Consider the following 6308-nt stretch of genomic DNA (forward strand, 5'->3'; position numbering starts at 1 on the left):
CATTATTATTATTATTATTATTATTAATCCGTTTACTCAGTATAGATTTATACTGTTATTCTTGTCACTCAGTTTGTATTCACAATATTATCATTCTGTTTACTCAATATACAGTCATGTTATTATTCTTTTTACTCAACCCGTATTCAGAATGTTATTCTTTTTATCCAGTCTGTATTCAGAGTATTATTCTTTTTACTCAGCCTGTGTTTAAAATTTCTTCTTTTTTTTATTATTATTATTATTTTTTTTTTTACTGAACCAGTTTATGGTTTTTGGTCATGTTAAAGCACAGTTTTATTTCATGATATGCGCTTTTGAGTCTTCATGCTCAGACTTGGGTGCTTGTGAGTCATTTTGTGGGGGGAGTTGTGAGTTTCTGAAGCAACGTGAGACCACTGTTACATTCTGCGTTGTCGTGTTTTTCACATGATTTGGGTACTGTTCAGTCACTTGGAATGTAAAGAGTTGTGTTTAACGGGACAGAAATTTGTTTGCGTTGTTGTGTTTTTCACATGATTTTGGTACTGTTCAGTCACTTGGAATGTAGAGAGTTGTGTTGAACTGGACAGAAATTTGTTTGCGTTGTTCCGTTTTTCACATGAGTTCGGTACTGTTCAGCCACTTGGAATGTAGAGAGTTGTGTTTAACTGGACAGAAATTTGTTTGCGTTGTTGTGTTTTTCACATGATTTTGGTACTGTTCAGTCACTTGGAATGTAAAGAGTTGTGTTTAACTGGACAGAAATTTGTTTGCGTTGTTGTGTTTTTCACATGATTTGGGTACTGTTCAGTCACTTGGAATGTAAAGAGTTGTGTTTAACTGGACAGAAATTTGTTTGCGTTGTTCCGTTTTTCACATGAGTTAGGTACTGTTCAGCCACACAGACTGTTTAAGAGTTGTGTTGAACGTGACAGAATTTTTTCTGGTTTATTTATATCGGCAGTTCTTGGTAATGCCCTGTGCTGTGAGGTGGAATGCAAGCTGCAATATCACGCTCGGGAGTGTAGCTGGAAATCTCTACCGCGCACTTTGTGCTTTTGGGTTTGTGTCGTACAGGGTCTGGTACAAATGGAGGTATATGTATATATGTACCTGCTGTGTTCTCTCAAGTGTTTTCTTCAGTTTTTGGTCTGTTCACACAGTGTGATTTTGGACCTAATGTAAAGGAGAGCAAGTATAATATAATGTTGTTGTTTTTTTTTATATAGTATAATGTAAAAATGTAAATTTTGCAAACTTAGAAGGAAAAAAACCCAAAACAATGCAAATGTCCAACTGGACTGTGAAGCGAAAAACAACAACAAAACTTTAAAATATTTCTCACAATAACAAGAAATCAAAGACATGATCTTATAAAAAATAAACCATATTATTTTGATAGGTAAAATGTGTATCAGTATTGCAAAAAACAAAACAACAAGACTGTCTATTTTATAACTGATCATTGAACAGCAATTCAATATTAGAAGTCGATATATTACATAACTTATGAATCTTAAAGAAAAGTGAAAAAGAAAAATATATATACATATATATATCTATATGTAAGTGGGGGAAAAAAAAACCCAATGACATAGTTATGGAATGCAGGGTATTGCTTTTGATTATTGTCAGGTTTTTTTTTAGTTGATTGTGTGATTGCTTATGTTCACTGTATTCTTTTTGTTGTTTTTATTTTGTTATTTATTTATTTATTTTAATTTTTAATTTTTTTTTTTTTCTTTTGAATTGACATAATGAATTTATATACAGAATAAAACGGTGCTCGACCCAAGAAAGTCCGGGGGGAACCCCCCACCCAAAAAAACAAAACAAAACAAAAAAAACACAACAAAAACAAGACGGGCGCCATAGCCGAATGGTTAAAGCGTTGGACTTTCGATCTAAGGGTCCCAGGTTCGAATCACGGTGACGGCGCCTGGTGGGTAAAGGGTGGAGATTTTTACAATCTCCCAGGTCAACATATGTGCAGACCTGCTAGTGCCTGAACCCCCTTCGTGTGTATACGCAAGCATAAGATCAAATACGCACGTTAAAGATCCTGTAATGCATGTCAGCGTTCGGTGGGTTATGGAAACAAGAACATACCCAGCATGCACACCCCCGAAAGCGGAGTATGACTGCCTACATGGCGGGGTAAAAACGGTCATACACGTAAAAAGCCCACTCGCGTATATACGAGTGAACGTGGGAGTTGAAGCCCACGAACGCAGAAGAAGAAGAAGAAGACAACAAAAACAAGAAATTGTTGACAACTTCAAACAGTCTTTCTGTGGAAGGCTAAGTATCAAAGACTTTAGGCCTCCAGAAGAATATTTATGTGTAATCAAATTTCATGGAGAATGGAGATGATAGGAGGATAGTATCATGGTCCTGTTTCAGATTAGACGGTTATATATATATATATATATCATATATATGATAGTCAGTCGTGTCCGACTATGACCATCAGAACAGCAGAGGAGGCAACTGCTGTTCCGACTATTTTGGCTAGAATTTGGTTATAGTGGAGAGTGTCTTGCCCCAAGTACATACCCACTCTCCCGGGCAAGAGGGTTTTAGGACAGTCGGCGTAATTTGCTTTAAACTGATCTTTCTCATCTTAAACATTACATTTTGAAATTATACTCAATACATAAAAAGCTTGGATTTTTTTTATTTTTTTTTTTAAGTGTATCACAAGTGAGTCTTGAAGGCCTTGCCTCTCTTGTTTTGTTTTTTTTATGGCAGAGTTGTGTTTTTGTGTGCAGTGAAGTGAAATTTTTATTTTCAATCGCTCAATGTTTGTAATGGATTGGTTTATCAGTTGTACATTTTGGAGCTGATGTGAGCTGACTTGATTACAGTATTTTGCTCTGCATCTGTAGCAGATGGTTCATTTCAGTATTTTGCTCTGCATCTGTAGCAGATGGCTTGATTTCAGTATTTTGTGCTGCATCTGTAGCAGATGGCTTGATTTCAGTATTTTGTTCTGCATCTGTAGCAGATGGCTTGATTTCAGTATTTTGTTCTGCATCTGTAGCAGATGGTTTGATTTCAGTATTTTGTGCTGCATCTGTAGCAGATGGTTTGATTTCAGTATTTTGTGCTGCATCTGTAGCAGATGGTTTGATTTCAGTATTTTGTGCTGCATCTGTAGCAGATGGCTTGATTTCAGTATTTTGTGCTGCATCTGTAGCAGATGGCTTGATTTCAGTATTTCTTGTGCCTGTTCATCTTTTTTTTTTTTTTTTTTAATCTTTCATTTGGTGTTTATAAGTAGCCTCTTGTTTATTGATTTGGAAAGGACCATACTAATAAATCTTTTTCCCTTTTATTTTTTGTTAATCTTTCAGTTATGTTTGTTTTAAGAAACTCAGGTTTATTGAAGGACCAAATATTCTGGTGGCTATTTCAGATTTGGGCCGTAAAGGTTGTTAATTCGGTTGTGAAGGTATTGACCATTTCCAGTTGACAGTTGAATAAAGGACCAAATATTCACATTGGGCGTTTCAGTTTGGGCCCAGCAAGATTGTCGATTCAGTTGTTGAAATGTCCTGTCTGCATTTGATGCATGGAGGAAGGACCAACAGGTCTGACTAGATGTTTCAGACTTGGGTCCAGCAAGATTTTAATTCAGTTGTCAAACTGTCATGTCTGCAGTTGGTACACATTTGTATTTGTATTTGCATTTCTTTTTATCACAACAGATTTCTCTGTGTGAAATTCGGGCTGCTCTCCCCAGGGAGAGCGCGTTGCTACACTACGGCGCCACCCTTTTTTTTTTTTTTTGTTGTATTTTTTCTGTGTACAGTTTTATTTGTTTTTCCTATTGAAGTGGATTTTTCTACAAAATTTTGCCAGGAACAACCCTTTTGTTGCTGTGGGTTCTTTTACATGCACTAAGTGCATGCTGCACACGGGACCTCGGTTTATCATCTCATCCGAATGACTAGTGTCCAGACCACCACTCAAGGTCTAGTGGAGGGGGAGAAAATATTGGCAGCTGAGCCGTGATTCGAACCAGCGCGTTCAGATTCTCTCACTTCCTAGGCGGACGCGTTACGTCTAGGCCATCACCCCACTTCACATGAAGGATGAACCGACTATTCTGATTGGGTCTTTCAGTTAGGGGCTTGCAAAGTTGTTGATTCATTGCGAAGAAATGTAAGGTCTCCAGTGGACACATGGAGGGTCCCTACTTATGCCATGTTAAAAGTGATGAAACCTAGTCTTTTTTTTTCTGTTTTTTTTTTAACTCTTTCCATACGAATGGCGAAAGAGACGACATTAGCAGCGTTTCACCCCAATTACCATCATCAAAATATTGCAAGCGGAAGGCTCTTATACTGAAGACGTGAATGTTGACAAAGAATACCACAATTCTGACGATGGAAGCTAAAGGTTGGGTCATTCAGACACCCACTGGACATCCGAGGGGTCTGTGTGGAGGAGAAGAGAGGACTGGCCGTACTGAGTGAGTTAAGCGTAGTAAGACAGTCGGTTTGTTTTTAGAATGACGAAACCTAACCAGTTTGTGTTGTTAGTGACAAAACCTAGCCAGCATATGCTTACAGTTATAAAACCAAGTCAGTTTATATTTATAGTCATAAAACCTAGTCAGTTTATGTCTAGTGAAAAAAGAGAAAAAAAACCTAGCCAGTTTGTTTCTAGTCATAAAACCTAGTCAGTTCATGTTTTTTTTAATGATGAAACCTCGTCAGTTTATGTTTTTAGTGATGAAACATTGTTTATATATCATATATTGATGTTATTAAACGTGGTCTGTTTATAATATCATCCATTTTTCTCTCTCAGCGTGCACTATTATTTGTTGTTATCATTGTTGTCTTTTTTATTTTTTTATTTTATTTTATTATTTATTTATTTATTATTATTATTATCTATTTATGTATTATTATTTTTTATTATATTATTATTTAGTTAATTATATATATATATATATATATTTTTTTTTGTATGCCTATAGTTGACTTTATCAAGTTTTTGCACCTTATACATATTATTATTAGTAGTAGTAGTTCTTTTTTTTTAATGTATTTATCTATTATTATTATTTTATTTTATTTTATTATTTAAGTTTTTTTCTCAAGGCCTGACTAAGCGTGTTGGGTTATGGCTGCTGGTCAGGCATCTGCTTGGCAGATGTGGTGTAGCGTATATGGATTTGTCCAAACGCAGTTACGCCTCCTTGAGCTACTGAAACTGAAACTGTTTATGTTTTCAGTTTGATTAAGGGTTACCGGAGTTTTGTGTTCAGAAAATAAGTGATTTTGACAATTTGTGTGTCGTTTTTCAAGGCTTTTCTTCCTTTTCTATTCTACCTTTTTTTCCTTTTTTTTTCACCCTTTTTTTTATCCCATTTCTGGTTGTTGTTGTCTTTGTGTTTTACCCCGCGTTGCTGTGAGTTATTTTGAATTTTATTCTGTCATGGAAATATCCAGAAACTGTGCAACAGAGCTGGTTTTGAAGCTGGCTGTGAAGACTAGTTAATAAGACATTGAAGAAACTGTGCAATAGAGTTGGTTTTGAAGCTGTGAAAGTTAGGTAATAAGACGTTGAAGAAACTGTGCAATAGAGTTGGTTTTGAAGCTGTGACGGTTAGTTAATAAGACATTGAAGAAACTGTGCAATAGAGTTGGTTTTGAAGCTGTGAAAGTTAGGTAATCATTAAGACATTGAAGAAACTGTGCAATAGAGTTGGTTTTGAAGCTGTGAAAGTTAGGTAATCATTAAGACATTGAAGAAACTGTGCAATAGAGTTGGTTTTGAAGCTGTGAAAGTTAGGTAATCATTAAGACATTGAAGAAACTGTGCAATAGAGTTGGTTTTGAAGCTGTGAAAGTTAGGTAATCATTAAGACATTGAAGAAACTGTGCAATAGAGTTGGTTTTGAAGCTGTGAAGGTTAGTTAATAAGATGTTGAAGAAACTGTGCAATAGAGTTGGTTTTGAAGCTGTGACGGTTAGTTAATAAGACGTTGAAGAAACTGTGCAATAGAGTTGGTTTTGAAGCTGTGAAGGTTAGTTAATAAGATGTTGAAGAAACTGTGCAATAGAGTTGGTTTTGAAGCTGTGAAAGTTAGTTGATAAGACGTTGAAGAAACTGTGCAATAGAGTTGGTTTTGAAGCTGTGAAAGTTAGTTGATAAGACGTTGAAGAAACTGTGCAATAGAGTTGGTTTTGAAGCTGTGACTGTTAGGTAAGACATTGAACCACAGTGAACTGTGTTGTTTGGAGAAAAAACAACAACAAAAAAAAACAACAGAAGGTGCAAAACTATGAGTGGTTTGTTGGGGGGTTTAC

This window comes from Babylonia areolata, chromosome 33 (assembly GCF_041734735.1).
Source record: "Babylonia areolata isolate BAREFJ2019XMU chromosome 33, ASM4173473v1, whole genome shotgun sequence".
Lineage (NCBI taxonomy): Eukaryota > Metazoa > Mollusca > Gastropoda > Neogastropoda > Buccinidae > Babylonia > Babylonia areolata.